The following is a 21,004-nucleotide window of genomic DNA, read 5'->3' as shown; positions in this document are numbered from 1 at the left end:
TTTTGTTTACCACCCTTTGAAATGCAAAAGGCTTTTTGTTTTTAAATGTTTCATTTCATAAAAGCCCCCTGGTCTGGAGTCTTGAAATCAGAATCTGGAGCTGTCCCAGAGATCCAGGCGCTATCTTATATTCCTCTGCAGGGCTCTTGGGCGCTCAGTCACCGAGCCCTTGGAAATGCCACCTCAGTCGGAAGTGCATCCACAGAATGCACTGAATTGCCTGAAATGTACTAAGGAACTTAGATGACAGGAGACTTCCTGTTCTCATCAATCCTAGGACACACTGAAACCCACACTCTGAGGGAGCAAAAATCCAAGGAAGAGCTACAAAGCCCATGCATGTGGTAACCTTCACCTCTGCCTCCAGAACCAAACTCACTGCACAATCCCTCGGAGAGCCGACCCACCACTCCCCACGGCCAGTCGGAGATGTCCAACATTGTTATGAGGAAAGTAAGGAAATAGCTCAGATCACTACATTTCTCCATCGTTAGTCTGATCCCTTAAATTAAGAAAAAAAAATCTCTGAAATTATTCCAAGATAGTTTTGTCATATTTCTTTTAACCAACACTTGATTCTTCAGTATTCCTGAAAGTTTTTTATTGCAGAGTAGTATGACTGATGTTCACTTGTTCATCTAACAAACAACTATGGACAATCACAGGGCACCTCTCAAGGCATTTACTGCTAAGGAAGACCTATGTAGATGCTGATGCAGAGTGATGAGAGAGGTGTGTGCTTGGGAATATTCCAGCAAGAAGCAATGGCAGCTCAGTCAGCTAGCAGGGACAAAGTCCCAAGAGGTCTGCCGGGAGGCAGCATCCCTGCAGCTGAGGAAGGAAGAATGCCTAGGAGTTGACCAGACAAGGAAGGGTGGGAAGACGACAGGTCCTGAGACTCAGTGGCTTGAGCCAAGGCTACACATGGGGAGGCTTAGGAGATAAGGTTGGCAGGCTCGTGAAAGTCTTGGAGTTCAAACTCTATCCCGAAAGCCACAGAAAACCTCTGAAGGAAATTAAGCCGAATAACTGGCTTAGATTTTTGTCTCGAAACCAGCATTCTAGTTTCGGTTTGCAGAATTGACTGAAGCAAGAATGTCCTGATTTGAAGCAAGGAGCCAGCTTGTGAAGACTATTGGAACACTCAGGGAAGAAGAGATGAGGTTATAAACTAAATCAGTGACAAGAGGAACTGAGAGAAGGAGGCAGACATCAACAACAACAAAAAAATAATAAGAGCTCCATTTATGCAGCACTTGCAGATGACAAGACACTGTGAAGTGCTTTCTTTGCATTCATTCACTTTATCTCCTGAACTAGGTTTGGTACCTATTATCAGCTGCAAGCCGAAGATTAGGAAACACAGAGGTTAAGGAGCCCAAGGGGTTCCCTTGTGGCTAAGCACATTAAGGATCCAGCATTGTCACTGCTGTAGCTCTGGTCACTGCTATGGCGCATGTTTGATCCCTGGCCGGGGAACTTCCACAGGCTGCAGATGTGGCCAAAGGGGGGGGGAGGCAAGGAGCCGAAAGTCTAAGAACCATTCATGTCCCAACTAGAATTCAAATCCAGCAGTCTGGCTGCTCCTCACAGCCCACTCTGCTAAGCACACGTACAGACAGTGGGTATTTAGTATGGACTCGGATATGCTGAAAGGAAGGAGACTCTGGGGCAAATGCCAAGGGTCTGGCTTAGGTACCTGAACATTTGGATTTCAAGCTGCTTACGCCTCCCCTTCTGAAGGAAGCCCCAACCCCAAATCTGTATTTAGCCCTCAACCAGCACCTCTCAGGTCCTCACACTCTTTCCATCACCCACCACCCCTTTCTCCTCTGCAGTCCTGTCATTCTGCATTTGACCCTAAAACACAGGCATCTCCCCGTTGGAGTGAAAAACTCACAAGCATTGCCAATGACGTCTAAGAAACCCTGAGAGCAAAGCCTCCTGTTGGTAATACAGAGGCTCAGGTCTGTTATTTTCAGATCAGTCAGAAGTGGGAAAACTTAAGCAAGCCCATGTGGTTTCCTTCTCAGCGAGTGAGACCTCGGCAGTCCTTCTTCGGTGTTTCACACCAGTTGCCCTAAGGAGTGGAACATGTACCGCGACTGGGGGCCAGGGCTTAACAACAGAAGCATGCTGGCCTGGTCTGCAGCCCCACACAGACCCGCAGAAAGAAAGTGGCCCTGGCGGGGAGACCTTCAGAGAGCCAACTGGCTTTTTCTCCAAGTATGAAAGTTAAAGCAAGCATCTGCAGCAAAAAACTTGTGTATTTCCTGCGGACAGGGAGACCTCCTGCCCCTCCCGGGCTGATACAACCCACTTTGCACATCCTGCTTCTCTGGGAGCTAAAAATAAATCGGTATGCACTGAAAAACACTCAAACACATCTCCCCAGCACACCCCTTCCCGACTCCTCGAGGGCAAGAGACACAAATCTTTCAGGTCCTGAGTCCAAAATGCAAACCACTTCCTCCTCTAGGTTCAACTGGCGCCTTTTGGTGGTTCCCAAAGCCCCCTCCCCAGGCGCCCACAACTCGCAAATGCCTACTGCCGCGGCTCCGGGCCAACTCGAAGGCCTGGAGCCGGCGGGTGCCCACGACCCCAGCCTCCTCCCTCCCTTCCCCCCAACCCCGGGAGGGATGCTTCTGGGGTCCGGGCCACCAGGCGCACGAACGCCCCCTTCCGATGCAGCGCGCCCCTAATCCTGCCTGCCCTGCACGCCTCTGCGCGTCCCTCTGCAAAGTTGCTCTCTTCTTTTTCGCCACCATCCTCAAGGTCTGTGGTTTTGTTTTATGTTCCCTCAAAGGCATTGAGGGAAGGACAGGGGAACTGACAAGATGAGCTGCGCCCGGGCGGGGCTGCGGGGACCGGGTCCCCAGGACTTCGCGCTCCTCGCGCCCACCCCGGCGCCCGCCGCGCCCGGAGCGCGCGGGTCCCCTCAGCAGCCGCTCACGGCGCCACCGCCCCCGCACACCCGCCCCGGCTGCGACTCCGAGTCCACTCTGGCTTCGGAGAAGCCGAGGGAAGGCGCTGCGACTCACCGCCTCTGCCGCTCCCGGTGTCTGTGTCGCCGCGGGTGAGGCGGCGGCAGTGGCGGCGGCAGCGCCTTCCCTCCGCCCGCCTCCCCCTGGACAGCACCGCCGCCTGCCGCGCCCCCCTCCCCAGCCTCGCTCGCAGCCTCCCGCGTGGCGGCCGCCAACCCCCCCTCCCCAGTGCGACTCCGAAGGCAGCCTCCCCAAGGTGGGCGGGCCGCTGGGGTGCAGGGGGCCAAGCTGGGGCGCGGCGTTTGCAGGTGCAGTGAACACCCCATGTGGCCCCGGGGCCGCCACGAGCTTATCATCGCCATTGTACCCCTAGTCCCAGCCCACTCCCAGGCTTTCAGCTAGGCTACACTGGCACTTTCCAAGGGGTCCCCATCCGTTTGCGTGTTACGGGCGTGGGAAGGCCAGATTCAACATAGAGCATCACCTTCTAGGCTTCCTTCCGTTGGGAGACCCTAGGGTCCCCGCTACGCAGCTGTGAAGTTCAAGGGAAACTTGGAAGGACAGACCCACCAGGTGGGGTGAGCTGCTTTGCCCCATCAGTGTGTTCTCCGCCCAGAGCTTAACAAAAAGCTGGAAAGAAGGCCACCTAAGGGCTCTCTTACCACCACCCCCTACGTCCCCCCCCACCCCGCCTCCTGTCGCCCAATGGCAGAATGTCACCAAATTTTCCATCTCCCCTGGAGATGATGAGAAGCAAATGTCTTGTCAATTTATTCAAGCAATATTTATCAAGTTACTGCCAGTACATGTTCCTGTACTGCTGTGCTGGCCGCTCATGACCTCTCAAAAAACCACCATCATTTCCAGTGCTTGTCAACCCCAGCAATATTTCCAGAACCCACCGAAGATCTCAGTAGCAAGTCAAATCCATGGATTCAAACACTTGCTGGTTACAAATAACCAAAAGGCACTGTGTAAAGCCGTAAAGGCCCCTGACTTGTCCATGCTTGTTAAAATGATGACAAAAATCTTTTAATGTGACTAACAGTTATAGAAATGACAGTTACATTTAGGTCCAAACATCCGCCAACTTTGATTTGAAAATCAAGCACAAGGTTCAGCTGACCAAAACCATCCTCTTGGTTCTGCTTTCCATTTCCACATCATTTACTCCTTCAGGCAAAGCTTAAAGAAACAAAAGTGATCTGAGAGGACATTGAAGCATTATTGGATGCTAAAATTTGTTCTTGAATTCTAGCGGATTAGTCTGGGGGGATTGCCTTCCTGGATGCACTTTGGAATCACTTAGGGAATTGGATTTTGTGTGTGTGTGTTTTTACTGGCAGGCCTGGGCTCCACCCGCACAGATTCTGATTTAACTGCTGGGGGTGCAGCCTTGCCTGGGGTTTTTACAAGGGCCCCAGGAGATTCTGATGTGCAGCCAGGGTTGGAAACCCAGGGATGAGCCAATCACCAAACACAGCCAAAGGCAATGGGATGACAAACAAGGAAGTTTTGATGCAGGGAAAGGTCTGAGCAGGTATTGCAAACTCAAATGTCCCTAAGGGATTAAAAACAAGTAACAAAGAAGTGACTTTGGCTGGTTGTACAGGGGCAAACTGGGAAGGACATCAAGCCCTAAAAAGGACAGTCTCATTTTTCCGCGTGGGAAATGCAGGTCCAGGCCGGCTGTTAAGTTGGGCTTATTTTCATTTGGATTTTGTTTTGTCTCTCTGCCTCCAGAGAAGCCAAGAACCCACATGTAATGTGAACTCTTCTAATTTTAAAGTGTTGGTAACTAATTTTAAAAATACTTTAAATGCTCCATAGGCTTTAAAAAAAAAAAAAATCTGTAGGCCACAAGGGGTCCCTAGATTATCATTTCGTAACCTGTGGTCTGGGCAGTTTAGGCCTGGTCATTGCCTACAGACTGCAGGCAGAACTTCAGTGAGTAGAAGGCAGTGGTGAGAAAGTGGCCGTGCTTGGGGTCAGGGTGTGTCTGAGGGAGAACGATTTTAAAACCCACTTTCTCTATTTTTTAATTTTGCTTTAATGACCTCTGCTTTAAAAAAACAAACAAACAAAAAAAACCTTTGTTAAAATATAACACATGTAGCATACAATTCACCCATTTAAAGTATACAATTTGGGAGTTCCCTTGTGGTGTAATGGGTTAAGGATCCAGCATTTTTATTGCAGTGGGTGGCTCAGGTCCCTACTGCGGTTTGTCTTCAATCCCTGGCCCAGGAACTTCCACATACCCTCAGGCATAGCCAAAAAAATTTAATTTAAAAAATAAAAAATTTACAATTTGATGTTTTTAGTATATTCAGAGGGGTACAATTACCACTGCAATCAATTTTAGAACAGATTTTGATCACCTCACAAAGAAATGCCGTGTTTATTAGCATTCATATCCTTTTTTTTCCCAACTGCTAGCCCCTTGCAACCATTAATCTACTTTTTTTGCTCTATAGATTTGCCTATTATAGAAAGCTCATATAAATTAAGGTCTTCCTACCATATGAAATCTTTTGTGACTGCTTTCTTTCATTTAGCATGATATTTTCAAGGTCCATCCATGTCATCAATACTTCATTCCTTTTTATGAACAAGTGATATTCCATAGTATAGATATATATTTTGTTTATTCTTCAGTTGAATATTTGGTTTGTTTCTACTTTGGGGCTATTATAAATAAGGCTGCTATGAATATTCATGTATAGGTTTTTGTGTGGATGTATGTTTTTGTTTTTCTTTTCTTTTTTTTTGTCTTTTGTCTTTTTAGGGCTGCACCCACAGCATATGGAGGTTTCCAGGCTAAGGGTCTAATCAGAGCTGTAGCCGAAGGCCTATGCCAGGGCCACGGCAACGCGGGATCCGAGCCTCATCTTCGACCTACACCACAGCTCAAGGCAATGCTGGATCCTTAACCCACGGACCAAGGCCAGGGATCAAACCCGAAACTTCATGATTCCTAGTTGGATTCGTTTCCACCGCGCCTCGATGGGAACTCCTGTTTTTTGTTTTTCTTGGGTTTATATCTAGGAGTAGAATTGCTGAGTCACATGGTAACTCTATGTTTAACATTTTAAGGAACTTCCACACTGGTTTCCAAAGCAGCTGCACCATTTTACATTTTCATCAGCAGTGTTTGAATGGTCCAGTTTCTCGACACGCTTGCCAGCACTTGTTATTTGCCAGTTTTTAAGTATACATCATCTTAGTGCATGTGAAGTGGTATCTCATGGTTCTGATTTGCATTTTTCACAGCTAATGATGTTGATCATCCTTCCATATGGTTATCTTCTTTGGAGAAATATTCAGATCCATTACGCTTTTTAACTTAGCTATTTGTCTTTTTTATGTATTATTCAGGTAATGTGTTCTTTGTCTATTCTAGTTATAAGTCCTTTGTCAAATAGGTAATTTGAAAATATTTCCCCTCATTCTGTCTTTTCATTATTTTGGTGGTATCCTTTGAAGCAAAAAAAGTTGGGTTTTTTTTAAATTTTGATGAAGTATAAATTATCTGTTTTCCTTTGTTGCTTGTACTTTTGGTGCTGTATCTAAATGACTTTGTCTAACTCAAAGGCACAAAAATTTATACCTAAATGTTGGCCCTACTTTCTAAAATGCTCTTTAGCTGTGTGATACAGGCACTTGAAACAACTAGCCTTGAGTCCATGCTAAGAGTGTCCCACTTCCAGTGGTCTAATGTGCTGAGACAGACCTCTGGCATTTGGTCAACTCTGGGCACTGAATTGCAAGCTTTTCTCAAGGAAGTAACCAAGTGTGTGAATTTGGGGCTAGCTAAGTCAACAGTGCCATGCATTCATGCATCTACTCCCGCAAATATTTCCTAAGGGCCTCCTATGTGCTTTGAAATATTCTAGGTCCTCAGGACATAGCACTAAACAAAGCAGGCAAGATTCATGTTCCAGAGACAGTAAATAGATAGGTGATAGATGATAGATAGAACACATAAGATTCACATCGAATAAGTCCTATGTCAAGAATTCACATAGAGTTATACACTGGAAGAACCAGGGAAAGAGCTAGGCAGAGAAAACATGGGAAAAGCTCCAATTTGAGGGGAAAACACATAGCTTTTTCGGAGAACACAAATCATGTGACTGAAGCTTAGTGGGTGTCTTTGGCTGGACTCCCTAGAAAGTCGAGTCCAAGCAAAAGGTTAGGTGATAGGACCATAGGAAAGTGAAATCGCAGGAAAGGACTGAAAGAGAAGAGGAGTGAGTCCGGAAGAGAGGGAGTGCAGCTGCGAGGAAGTATGTTACACAGCTGATGGTTGTGCTCAAGCCTGCAGGAAGCACGTAGGAACCACGTAGGAGGGAGCATGGAGGCATCAGTGGACAGGCTGAAGAAGAATTCAAGAGGACCATGTTGATTTCTGGTCTACGGAGAAGCAACATAGTGCTTCTGAAGCTTCAAACATCTATCCGGGGTCAGGGAAAGAGTACCGGTGTGTTAGGAAGAGAGAAGATGTGTTTGCAGGCTCCTTTCTCCCATGGGTCAGTCTTAACTGGGGATCCGCACTCCAACTGCATGTCAGTGGTCACCACGCAGGGGTCCGGCCAGGAGGAGGGAAGTCCCAAGGCAGAAGGCCAAAGGCATATGGTGAGAGGTGAGGCATTGTTGGGCTGTACTCAAGACCAAATGGAGAGATTCCATCCGAGGTAGTGACAGAAGTAGCAGCAACCTGGCTCTATTACCATGGCTCGATTTACTCGAGCAGGTTGGTGCCTTATCATCAGTGGACCTGGGGCATCAAATGAGGACAGTACAATGGGCTCAAAGGGGGAGTGTGAAAGACAATGTGGTCAGAGGGGCAGGGCCAGGTCATGCACTGCTTTGCAAGTCAGGATAAAGAATACAGAACTTAGCTTGGAATTTATTCTAAGAATAATACAAAACCAATGAAGGCCCTTTAAAAATTTTTTTTTAATTTATATACAGTAAAATTCACTTTTTAAAGGAACAGTTTGGCAAATTTTGATAAATCCTTCACCACCATCAAGATTCAAAATGGCACCATCACTCTGAAAATGTTGCTGCCTCTTGTAGTCAGGCACTCCCCCTGCTCTAACCCTGGAAAACACTGATTTTTTTTTTTTCTTCTACATGTTGTCCATTCAAGAATGTCATATCATGGAGTTCCCTGATGGCTTAGTGGATTAAGGATCCAGGGTTTTGACTGCTCTGGCTTGAGTCACTGCTGTGGTACAGGTTCAATCCCTGGCCCAGAAACTTCTACATGCCAGGGGCTCAGACAAAGAGAAAAAAAAAAATGTCCTATCAGTGAAATCATGCAAGATGTAGCTTTTCAGAATTCCCTTTGTGGCTCAGCAGGTTAAGAACTCATGAGGATGCAGTTTCAATCCATGGCCTCTCTCAGTGAGTTAAGGATCCAGTGTCACTTCAAGCTGTGGCATAGGTCACAGATGTGGCTCGGATCTGGCATTGCTGTGGCTGTGGTGTAGGCCAGCAGCTGTAGCTCCAACTCAACCCCTAGCCCGGCAACTTCCATGTGCTGCAGGTTCCACCCTAAAAAGAAAAAAAAAGAAAGATGTAGTCTTTCAAAACCAGCTTCTTTCACTGAGTACAATGCATGTGAGATTCATCTGTGTTGTTGAGTACAAGTTATTTATCCACTCACAGTTGAAGGAAGTTTAGGTTATTTCCAGTTTAGGGAAACTATGAATAAAACAACTGTAAATATTGGCCTACAGGCTTTTGTGTGAATAGAAATTATCAATTCACTTGGGTAAATACACAGGACTGGGTTTTCTGGCTCCCACAGTGAGTATATGTTTACTTATATAAGAAACAGCCAAACCACTTTTGAAATTACATTCCCAAGAGCAATATATGAGTGTTTGGTTGTTCTGCATTCATTCCAGGATTTGATATGCAAAGGTTTTTGTTTTGTTTTATTTTAAACCATTTTAAATGGTGTGTAGTAGTTTTTGCTTATTTGACACCTATTGCATTCCACTAAAATACCTTTTCCAAAAATGTTCTGTGTCTTAATTGATTTGCTTGCTTATTGAAGAGTTAGATACTGGATACAAATTCTTTGTTAGTTAGGTGATTTGAAAATATTTTTCTCCCAGTGGGCATTCTCTTACCATGATCCTTTACAGAGCAAAAGATTTCATTTTGATGAAGTCTAATTGATCAATTTTTTCCTGTCTAATTGATCAACTTTTTCCTTTATGCATCAGATTTATGGTATCGTATCTAGTAACTCTTTGCCTAATCCCAGGTCACAAAGATTTTCTCCTAAAAGTTTTACAGTTTTAGATTTTATATTCAGCTCTATGATCCATTTTTCAGTTCATTTTTGTACAAAGCATGAGGTCAAGGTTTGGGGTTTGTTTGTTTTTTTCCCTGTCTTTTTTAGGGCCATTCCTGCAGCATATGGAAGGTCCCAGGCTAGGGGCTGGCCCACGCCAGAGCCACAGCAACGCCAGATTCAATCCACATCTGTGACCTACATTACAACTCACAGCAATGCCAGATCCCTAACCTAGTGAGACCAGGGATCAAATCTGGATCCTCATGGTTACTAGTCAGATTCGTTTCTGATGAACCACAACAGGAACTATTTTTTTTTTTTTTTGCTTATGGATATCCAATAGTTTCAACACTATTTATTGAAAAGACTATTTTTTTCCTCCATTTAATCACCTTGCACCTTTGTCAAAAACCATTTAACCCTATTTGTGTGGATTTATTTCTGACTCACACATGGATCTATGTGTCCGTGCTTTTGTCAGTACCACACTGTCTTCCTTACTGTGGGGTTTTTTTGTTTGTTTGTTTGTTTGTTTTTGTTTTTTTGTCTTTTTGACGTTTCTAGGGCCACTCCCTCGGCATATGGAGGTTCCCAGGCTAGGGGTCTAATCAAAGCTGTAGCTGCCAGCCTACACCACAGCCACGGCCACGCCAGATCCGAGCCGCATCTGTGACCTACACCACAGCTCACGGCAACGCCGGATCCTTCACCCACTGAGCAAGGCCAGGGACCGAACCCGCAACCTCATGGTTCCTAGTCGGATTCGTTAACCACTGAGCCGCAACGGGAACTCCTACCGTGGTTTTTAATGAGTCTTGACATCAAGTGGTACAAATCCTCCAACTTTGTTCTTTTTCAAAACTGTCTTAGCGTTCTTATCTCTTTTGCCTTTTCACATACACTTAAGAATCACCATGTCAGTATCTATAAGACCCCTGACATTTTTATTGTGATTGCATTAAATCTATAGATCAATTTGGGGAGAATTAACATCTTAAAAATGTTCAGTTTTATAATCCATGAACATGATAAATATCCATTTACATCTTTGACTTCTTGTTTTTTAGTTTTGAACATAAAGATCCTGCATATCTTTAGTCTTATCACTGTATTTCTTTTGCTGTGTACTATTGAACATGTAAATTTCCATCTTCAGTGGTTTATGGCTTATGTATAGAAAATATGATTGGTTTTTGTAGACCGGCTTTGTATCCTGTGACCTTGATAAACCCACTTTATAGTTCTAGGAACTTCTTTGTAGAATCCTTGGGATTTCCTATGAGGACAATCATGGCATTGGGGAATAGGGAGAGTTTTCTTTCCTCTTTTCTAATCTCTATGGCTTCTCTCTCTTTTTCTTACCTTATAGTACTTGCTAGAACTTCTAGTTTTATGTTGAATGACAGTAGTGAGAGCAGACATCCTTGCCTTGCTACTGATTGTCAGAGAAAAGAATTCAGTCTGATGAGGGGGGTACTTTGGGTTGTGTCCCGTGGAGGGAACAAGTGGTGTATCCTCTGTGTATTCTAGAACCAGGATTTCTAAAAAGAACCCCCACACACTCCACAGGCAATTCTTTTTTTTTTTTTTTTGTCTTTTTGCTATTTCTTGGGCTGCTCCCGTGGCATATGGAGGTTCCCAGGCTAGGGGTCGAATCGGAGCTGTAGCCACCAGCCAACGCCAGAGCCACAGCAACGCGGGATCTGAGCCGCGTCTGCGACCTACACCACAGCTCACGGCAACGCCGGATCGTTAACCCACTGAGCAAGGGCAGGGACCGAACCCGCAACCTCATAGTTCCTAGTCGGATTCGTTAACCACTGAGCCACGACGGGAACCCCCACAGGCAATTCTGATGTCTAGATAGATGTGGAAACGACTAGGCTCTTTGCTCCCTTCTGGTTCTTAAATTCTACAAGACAAGCTCTTTTATTCAACAACAAATATTTATTCAGTGTTTTCGATGTGCTGGGTAGAATCTTCTCTCTATATACAGAAATGAAGGCTCAGCATGCACCCTCACCACCTAGGGTCTAGCAGGGAGGGCTCACACAGCAGCCCGTGGTGCAAGGCAATGTTGATGTTCTGATGCAGGAACGCACTTGCTCTACCCACTCACTTCCCTAGATCCTCGAAGGAGAGAACACCTGCCTACTGAGATCTAACTGAAGACACTGAGCATTACATCAAAGCCATATTCCTCGGAGTTCCCGCTGTGGCACAATGGCATCGGCACATCTCTGCAGCACTAGGAGGCAGGTGCCATCCCTGGCCCTGCACAGTGGGTTAAAGGATCCAACTGCAGCTTGGATCGGATCCCTGGCTTGGGAACTCCATATGCCATGGGGCAGCCCCCCAAAAAAGAAAAAAGCTATATTCCTCATAGCCACCCCAAAGCCAGTCTTTTCCAGATTTTGCCCACAGAGGAGTCTTCCTCTTGGTTATGAAGCCTCAGAACTTGTGGGCTCCCTTTGAGATACTTTGAGCCTGTCATCTTCCATAGGAGTTTTGAATTTCTCCTATCTCCTATTTCCTCTTCAACCAGTTCTATAAAAGGATCTCATGTAAGTGTCTCTTCCTTCATCTCCCATCAGGGGTGATCCTATCTTCATACCCCTTCATCTAGATTGTGATGTTTTTAACCTCCTACATGTGTATTTAATAACATAGTTTCATTTAATTATAGCTCATGCCCACTGGCTAAGAATGTGCGGACATATCCCACCAAAATCACAATATCACTGGGGGGCAGGGAGGGAGAATAGAAAGGTTTTTATTAAAATGGATTATTCACTGGTGCTAACCAGTATTACTTCAATCCCACTCCGAGTCTCCAAAACACACAGGTGAAAAAGTAGACCAATACCGTTTTGACAGAGGTAGCTGAATCATCAATTATTTTTTCTTTCTTCCTTTCTTTCTTTCTCTTTCTTTTTGGCCATACTCACAGCATATGGAAGTTCCTGGGCCAGGAATCGAATCTCAGCCAGAGCTGCAACCTATGCCATAGCTATAGCAACGCCAGATCCTTTAACCCACTGTGTTTTGCTGGGGATCCAACCGGCACATCCACAGAGGCAGTCTGGCTCGTTAACCCACTGTGCCACAGCAGGAACTCCCTGTTTATTTTCTAAACGTTGTCTAAATTAATAATGACCTTCTAAAATAAATATTCTCATCAATTAATATACTTTGTAATAACGTTTTTGTTTAATCTGCAAGTGCTCCATAGAAGACAAAAGCAAGATGTTCCAAAAGTTTGAGGAAAATGTTATGGGAGAAAATTAAGCAGCTGAGAAAACTTTATCCATGAATTTTGCGGGGCTTTTTGTGATCAGAAAAAGACACATTCTCCACTCTTGTTTGTTGTTGTTGTTTGTTTGTTTTCCCTTTTTTACGGCCACACCTGTGGCATATGAAAGCTTGTGGCGACGCCAGACCCCTACCCCACTGAGCAAGGCCAGAGATTGAACCCACATCCTCATGGACACTATGGTTCTTAATCCACTAAGCCACAACAGAAACTCCTCATTCTTCACTCTTAATGGTGACACACTTCAACCCAATCTTTTACCGGGGAAGCCTCTTCTGTGCCAGGCATGAAGGAGTCACAAAGATATATAAGCTAGTCCCCCCACTGTCAGGGAACTCTGTTTAACAGAGAAAAGAGACACATGAACAGATGGTGACAATGAAATGTAGCATGAGCTATGGTTGCTGAAGGACAGGCCTCCGTGGAAATTCAAAAGAGGGGTCTCCTGGAGTTCCTGTTATAGCGCAGTGGTTAACGAATCTGACTAGGAACCATGAGGTTGTGGGTTCGATCCCTGGCCTTGCTCAGTGGGTTAAGGATCCAGCATTGCCATGAGCTGTGATGTAGGTCACAGATGCAGCTCAGATCCCGCATTGCTGTGGCTCTGGCATAGGCCGGTGGCTACAGCTCCAATTAGACCCCTAGCCTGGGAACCTCCATATGCTGCAGGAAGTGGCCCTAGAAAAGCCAAAAAAAAAAAAAAGAGGGGTCTCTAACCCAGAGCCAAGGTGAGCAAACATAATTGAGGTCTAAAACAAAACCAGCTAACATTCACTGAGTGTTTGGTATGGTCCAGGCATCCTTTTAAGCACATCTAATCTTCACCAAAAGCCCATGAGGAAGGTACTGCTATCACCCCACTATCTAATGAGACTTAAAAAGTTTAGTGACTTGCCCAAGGCTATATCACTCTAAAGATACTGGATTGGAATCAAGAAATAGGTCATTAAGCACAATAACAGCCCTTCAACGATGTCCATCTCTGAATCCTCAGGACCTATAAATAACACAGGGCAAAGGGGAATTAAAGATTCAGACAGAATTAGGATTACTAATCCATTGGCCTTAAATAGGGAGATCATCCTAGATGACTAGGTGGGCCAGTATATCCACAAGAGACCTTAAAAGTAGAAGAAAGGGAGCAGAAGAAGAGGTAGAGAGAGAGATGAGCAACAGAAACCAGTCAGACAGAGATGCAGCGCTGCTGGCTGTGAAGATAGAGGAAGGGGTCCCAGAGCAGAGGAATGTGGGTGGCCTCTAAAAACAGGAAAAGACAAGGAAACAGATTTTTCCCTTGGGTCTTCAGAAAGGCAGACAACCACACCAACACCCTGATGTTGGCCCAGTGAGTCCCAGTCCAGACTTCTGAACTCCAGAACTTTAAGATAATATATTTGTGTTGTTGTAAGCTACCAAGTTTGTGGTAATTTGTTACAGCAGCAATAGGGAACTAATACACAGGCCCAGGTCTTTCTCATTTGAGAGCTCAGGGCTTTGACTCCAGAACCATCTTCCTGAGTTTTAACTTAGAATGTAAGACAATATTTTTGCCTGTGTGGCTTGAGTATTTGGCCCTAAATTCCTTGCCTCATTCTTACCCACTGTGCAAGGCAGCACCAGCCTTCCAACCCTCATTCATTCACCTGAGTGCCTCCTTATGCTTCCTCTCTACCCCCAGAGTTCCCGTCATGGCTCAGCGCAATGAGTCTGACTAGCATCCATGAGAATGCAGGTTCGATCCCTGGCCTTGCTCAGTGGGTTAAGGATCTGGCGTCGCTGTGAGCTGTGGCATAGGTCACAGATGTGGCTCGGATCTGGCGTTGTTGTGGCTGTAGCATAGGCTGGCACGTACAGCTCCGACTCAACCCCTAGCCTAGGAACTTCCATATGCTCCAGGTGCAGCCCTAAAAAGACAAAAAATAAGTAACATAAAATACTTTCTTTCTATCCTCTTGGCACTTCTCCGAATAGCTTCGATTCATCTGCAAGATAGAAGGATTCATCGCGTACAGATTTTCTCCTAGAACATCACCCAAAACGCCAAAGAAAAACCATACAAACTGAGCCATGATCAGAGGGGGTAATGTTTCCATCAAACACCTTGACAACTCCTATCAGCCAGACCATCCCTGCTGCGCCCACCACATCATGTTCTGCAAGTTTTGTATAAGGTGGAGGAAAGCCTGAGTAATACCAAGTCACCTTGACCACAGGCAGAGGTTTGCTGCATTCATTTAGGCCTCAAAACATACTTGTTTGTGTTCAAGGCAAGTATTCCAAAGAAAAAAAATAGCTTCCTGAGAGTCTCCATTGGCTCAGTGGTAACAAATCCTACTAGTATCCATGAGGAGGCGGGTTCAATCCTGGCCCTGCTCAGTAGGTTAAGGATCCAGCGTTGCCATGAGCTACACTGTAAGTTTCCAACGTGGCTTGGATCTGGCGTTGCTGTGGCTGTGGCGGAGGCTGACAGCTGCAGCTCAGGTTTCACTCCCAGCCTGGGAACTTCCATATGCCATGGGCGTGGCCCTAAAAAGCAAAAAAAGAAAAAGAAAGAGAGAAAAAAAGAGAGAGAGGAAGAGAGAGAGAGAAAAGAAGGAAGGGAGGGAGGGAAGGAAGGAGAGAAGGAGCAAGAGAAAGAAAATAATTTCCCTTCCTGCAAGTCCAGCCTGTTGCTTTGCCTGCAATTCATCAAGAATGAGTGCAGAGGAGACTGCAGCTCAGGGGACAGGAGGCCATGTTTTCTGGTCCCCTGCTGGCTGCAGAGCTGCCAAGACCAAGAGAGCAAGCTGAATGGAGGCCCTCGCCCACCTGCTTCCTCTGGCACCAGCCTCAGATCATTTCATCATTTTTGCGGTTCATCTACAGCCTTCAACACGTTCCCTGGGTCTCTGGTCAAGTGGCAACCAGGATGATGTGCAGCTCACCAAGGAGATCCTTCTTCCAGGCAGCCAAAGGTGATGGCACCAACCTTGAGATGATAGCTAAGCACTGGAGTTATGAGAAACTGATGGTTAAACAGGAATTTTGCAAGCCAGTGGAGGTATTTACACAACAGAATTGACAAAAGACTACAAATCAGGATTTCTCTCCCTCCAGACTCCTGCCCGCAAAGCTGGTTTATGAGGACACCACTGAGCCATAACGGGCTGTATGCATTTTGAAACATTGTGTCTATTTACTTGCTTTTGAAATCAATTTGGGCAGATGAGACTGCCATTCAGCTTGTAGACAGAAAACAAGGTCAGTCAGTCACCAAGAAAAAATACAGCTTCCACACAGCAAGCACTGCTCTTTAGTAATTCTTTAAATCTCTAAGAGAGTAAAAGTTCAAGTACCAAATACGTATAACAGAATTAAGATAAAAACCTAGAATGTCACACTGGTAGGGCAGAACCTATCACTGGGATTCAGGGGAAATTGAGGATATTTGATTAAAATCGGAGAAGGCATTAGTTGGAGCTTTATTCCTTGTTTTGCCATTAATTACATTGCACTTCTCGTGGCTTCTGTAGGGCACAAAAGTGAATCTGCATGTGACTCTTCTCCCAGGAAAGCGTGTGACTTTGAGGGACCTCCAAGAAGGGCTCTGGGGACATCAGGGCTGTCATTCAGGATCTATGCCAAGACTATTCCTTCATCCCTGCTGCTCCCTCATCTTCTGTTTTTCTGCTCCTTAGCACCCTAATTTGACCTGTTCCTTGGCTTCTGTTTTCTGCTTCTCAGATTTTTGGACTTCCTATCTCATTGTCCAAAGCCTTCCATGGCTCTCAGCTCATGTGCCAGCCCCTCGCCACACCCTAACACATTCACCCCATACAGAGAGGCGCCCAGAGGCACAGGCAATCTTTATCACATCCTCAATTTCTGTCTCTGGCACCAGTTATCATAATCGGTACTTAGGTCATTGACATGTTTATTTTTTTATTGTCTGTTCTACCACCACCTGCCCCTAGGTAAGTTCTCTAAACATCGGGGATCTTACCTGTCCCATTCCTTACCACCATGTACTACCTATGGCCACACCCATGCACTCAACAATAAACATTTAATTAGTTAATACAAATATAAATGAAGTGCAATGGTTGAACCTCACAGGAGGATGTGGTTACACCCAACTGTAAAGACTTGATAGAATATGAAGGTTTTGAGCTGCTCCTTGAAGGATGGGCAGGACCTGGGAGACAGAGGGTACACACTGAGTAACAATGTGCAGAAGTAAACAGAGCAGGAAACCAGCAGAGGGAGAGAGAAGATTGCTCCAAAAAAGATTGGACAGCTAGCCCTAGTCATCCGTTCAAGCCCTAGTCATCCGTTCAACCATGAATTCAAAACCCATGATCCTGGAAAAAGAAACATTTTATATTTTTTTGTTTGGTTTTTTGTTTTTTTTTTTTTTTTTTTTTTTTTTTTTGTCTCTTTGCCATTTCTAGGGCCGCTCCCACGGCATATGGAGATTCCCAGGCTAGGGGTCGAATCAGAGCTGTAGCCACCGGCCTGAGCCAGAGTCACAGCAATGCTCGATCCGAGCCACGTCTGCAACCCACACCACAGCTCACAGCAACACCGGATCCTTAACCCACTGAGCAAGGCCAGGGACCGAACCCGCAATCTCATGGTTCCTAATCGGATTCGTTAACCACTGAGCCATGACGGGAACTCCTAATTTTTCTTTATTTTTCTTAAGACAGTGATTTCAACACTGAGCTCTACAGAATCCTTTTCCCACACAACTTGGCTGGGGGTGACTTACCTTCCTCACCCCACCCCCACCCCCACCTTCTGTCAACCAGGCAACTCTGCTTTAACCTACTGTATCTGTCTACGTTTTAGATGGTTTGATTTGCGGAAAAGATCCCACCTTTCTTTATCTTTCCTATACAGTGAAAATATTTCTTTCTTTTTTTTCAGGGCCACACCTGCAGCATATGAAAGTTCCCAGGCCAGGGGTCAAATGAGAGCTGCAGCTGCCAGCCTATGCAGATCCAAGCCTTGTCTGCAACCTACACCACAGCTCATGGCAACACCAGATCCTTAACCCACTGAGTAAGGCCAGGGATAGAACCTGCGTCCTCATGGATACCAGTCAGATTTGTTTCCGCTAAGCCACTATGGGAACTCGGAAAATATTTCTTTGTGTATCTTCCGTTTTTGTTTTCATGGGAAAACATACATTTCTCTTTTTTTCCTTTTTCCCCCCTCCACACCCTTGGCATGGAGAAGTTCTTGGGCCTGGGACTGAACCTGCACCCCAGCAGTGACAATGCTGGATGCTTAGCCACTAGGCAGCCAGGGAACTACTCTTTTCTTCCTTCTTAAATAACATTTTTTTTTCAGACACTTAGATCTTTTACCATATATAAATTTTGCAGAGTAAAGATTTAGTCTTTTAAGAAGATAGCACTTTTGAAAAACAGAGTCTTTTTTCTTTTCTATAGATCCTATGAGCCACCCATAGATATATTTATAAATTATGTCTATGTCTATGTTGAAAGACAGGACTGTATATGGACATGTTTAAAGAAATGGAAATGAAGAAAATATATTTAAATATCTAGGCAGAAAAAAATGCCTTCCGGGTACTGGGACAGTGTGCTAAATGGAGTAGCTTTGAAGTATTTTGAACTGCATTCAAAGAGATAATTATTAAAATTCAAAGTACACTTATCAGCTCTGACACTTTTATGTTACATTCTGCCTCTGACACGTTTGGGTCTTCTAGTAATTTATTTCAAGTCAAAAGGAGAATCGATGCCTCCCCATCTTACAAATACCAATTTCTTCACAGATCACATTTATTTCCATTTAAAAAGCACCTCTACTCAAACCTTTGTCTGCCATGGCCTGATCAAAAAACATGTCATTTTATCTTGACTGGTATTAAGAACTTTTACACCCAAAAGATTCAGAAATACTCCTACAGATTACTCCTTACACAGTCTTACAGGTTGAATCCCTGCTACAGTAAGTTCCAGGGTAATTAAAATTGTATGATGATAAGTCTCATCCATCTAGAAGCCCATTTATTTCAAGAAATTCTAATAAAATAATTTGAAATTCAGTTACAATGAGATTTGTGGTGTGTGTGTGTATGTATATATATGTAACATACATATTACGTATATATGTGAAATTTTTTTTTTTTTTTTTTTTTTTTTTGCCGCCTCACAGGCCAGGGATCACATCTGAGCTGAACATATGCCACAGGAGATCCTTAAGCACTGTGCCAGGCTGGGGATGGAACCTGTGTCTCAGTGCTCCAGAAACACCATTGATCCTGGTGTACCACAGCAGGAACTCTAATATTTTTAATATCTTGGTGAAAAGTATGCAAATAAAAATGATAGTCTGCACAGAGATACAAAATTTGGATGAAAGATCAGGAGATTTCCTTGTTCTCTTGTCTCATCATGCTCTCTCCTGTGGTGCCGATATTCATATTAGAATGCTTTCGTTCCTAGTTCTAGAGCATTAAGAAGTGTACCAGTGGATTCATGCCAATGAAATCCATACATACCACCACCCAAGGGCAGCTGGCTTAATAGAATGATGGGACGGCCTGCTGTAGACTCAACTGTAGCTTCAGTTGGAAGATAAAACTCTGAAGAGTAAGGTGTTCCCATCGTGGCTCAGTGGTTAATGAATCCGACTAGGAACCACGAGGTTGCAGGTTCGATCCCTGGCCTTGCTCAGTGGGTTAAGGATCCACCATTGCCATGAGCTGTGGTGTAGGTTGCAGACGCAGCTCGGATCCCAAGTTGCTGTGGCTCTGGTGTAGGCCAGCAGCTGCAGCTCCAATTAGACCCCTAGCCTGGGAACCTCCCTATGCCGTGGGAGCGGCCCAAGAAGTGGCAAAAAGACAAAAAAAAAAAAAAAAAAAAAAAAAAAAACTGAAGAGTAAGACAAGATGCAGTTATGCTTTACCAACCAAAATAAAGTGATGTTTCCTTTATAAGCAAAATAGGCCCCGACAGCATAGAATGAAATCTTGCCATTTGCCACAGTATAAATGGACTTGGAGGGTATTATGCTCAATGAAATGTCAGACAGAGAAAGACAAATACTGTGCGATATCACATATGTGGAATCTAAAAAATTGAATAAACTAGTGAATTTAACAAAAAAGCAGCAGACTCACAGATAAAGAAAACAATCTAGTGGTTACTAGTGGATGAGGAAAGGGGGGGCCAGACAGGGATACTGGATTAGGAGGTAAAAGCTACTGTAAAAAATAAATAAGCTACAAAGATGTATTGTACAGCATGGGGATATGACCAATATTTTACAATAACTATAAATGAAAAGAGTATAACCTTTAAAAATTGCAAATCAGGAGTTCCCGTTGTGGCGCAGTGGTTAACGAATCCGACTAGGAACCATGAGGTTGCGGGTTCGGTCCCTGCCCTTGCTCAGTGGGTTAAGGATCCGGCGTTGCCGTGAGCTGTGGTGTAGGTTGCAGAAGTGGCTCGGATCCCGCGTTGCTGTGGCTCTGGCGTAGGCCGGTGGCTACAGCTCCGATTCAACCCCTAGCCTGGAAACCTCCATATGCCGCGGGAGCGGCCCAAGAAATAGCAACAACAACAAAAGACAAAAAAAAAAAAATTGCAAATCACTATGTTGTGCACCTGCAACTTATATAATATTGTACTTCAACCACACCTCAATTTAAAAAAATGTATTTTTTCTGGTTGCACCTGAGGCATGTGGAAGTTCCCAGGCCTGGGATTGAACCCACATCACAGCTGCAGCAATGTCAGATCCTTAACCCACTGTGCCACAAGGGAATTTTTGGGAAAAAAATTATTCTAAAACATTAATGCAATGACTTTTGGAAGTTTTTATTACTTCATTCGGGGAAAGAGTGAGGAACATTTTGGGTTGTACAAAACATAGTTGCATTTAGTTACGTGAACGCAGAAAGAAGTGTCTTGTTACTGTACAGAAGTTTGAACATGTATAGATAAGAGGTTATAAATGTTGAATAGCCAAAGAGATGAACTGTGACAGTTATTAAGCTATTATCTCTCAATTCAACCCACTCTCTCTACTGCTTGGGACTACAACACTCCTCTCTCAGTAATCAGTAGAACAAAATAGCAGGCAGAAATTTATCAAGAATATGGATGTCCTAAAAATAATACTATTAACTTGACCTTCTGACAAAGAACACAACACCCCCACAACAGCAGAATACACAATTTTCAAGTATATATGGAACATTAACCATGATAGACCATACTTTTTATCATAAAACAAACATCAGCAATTTTAAAGGAATTGAAATCTTACAAATGGTGTTCTCTGGTCATAACAGAAAATAAACTAGAAATCAATAGCAGAAAGACACCTAAAAGATCCCTGGGTATTTAGGAATTAAATCCCCACCTATTT

The 21,004-nt window shown here is 44.5% G+C and overlaps 1 protein-coding gene across 5 annotated transcripts in view; it reads right to left on the bottom strand.

Moving 5' to 3' along the window:
- Nucleotides 1-3,188, bottom strand: part of NCALD (neurocalcin delta) — a 445,133-nt gene extending 441,945 nt beyond the window's left edge. Inside the window, exon 1 of one of the 5 annotated variants that reach the window (XM_005662922.3) lies at nt 3,042-3,188. The gene's annotated coding sequence lies outside the window, so the exon portion shown is untranslated. The remainder of the gene's footprint in view (nt 1-3,041) is intronic. The other 4 variants (XM_005662927.3, XM_021088582.1, XM_021088579.1 and 1 more) reach the window with 4 other exon arrangements.

The sequence above is a fragment of the Sus scrofa genome, chromosome 4 (assembly GCF_000003025.6).
Source record: "Sus scrofa isolate TJ Tabasco breed Duroc chromosome 4, Sscrofa11.1, whole genome shotgun sequence".
Lineage (NCBI taxonomy): Eukaryota > Metazoa > Chordata > Mammalia > Artiodactyla > Suidae > Sus > Sus scrofa.
The sequence above is the reverse complement of the archived record's forward strand: the minus strand, read 5'-3'. Positions and strand labels throughout refer to the sequence as shown.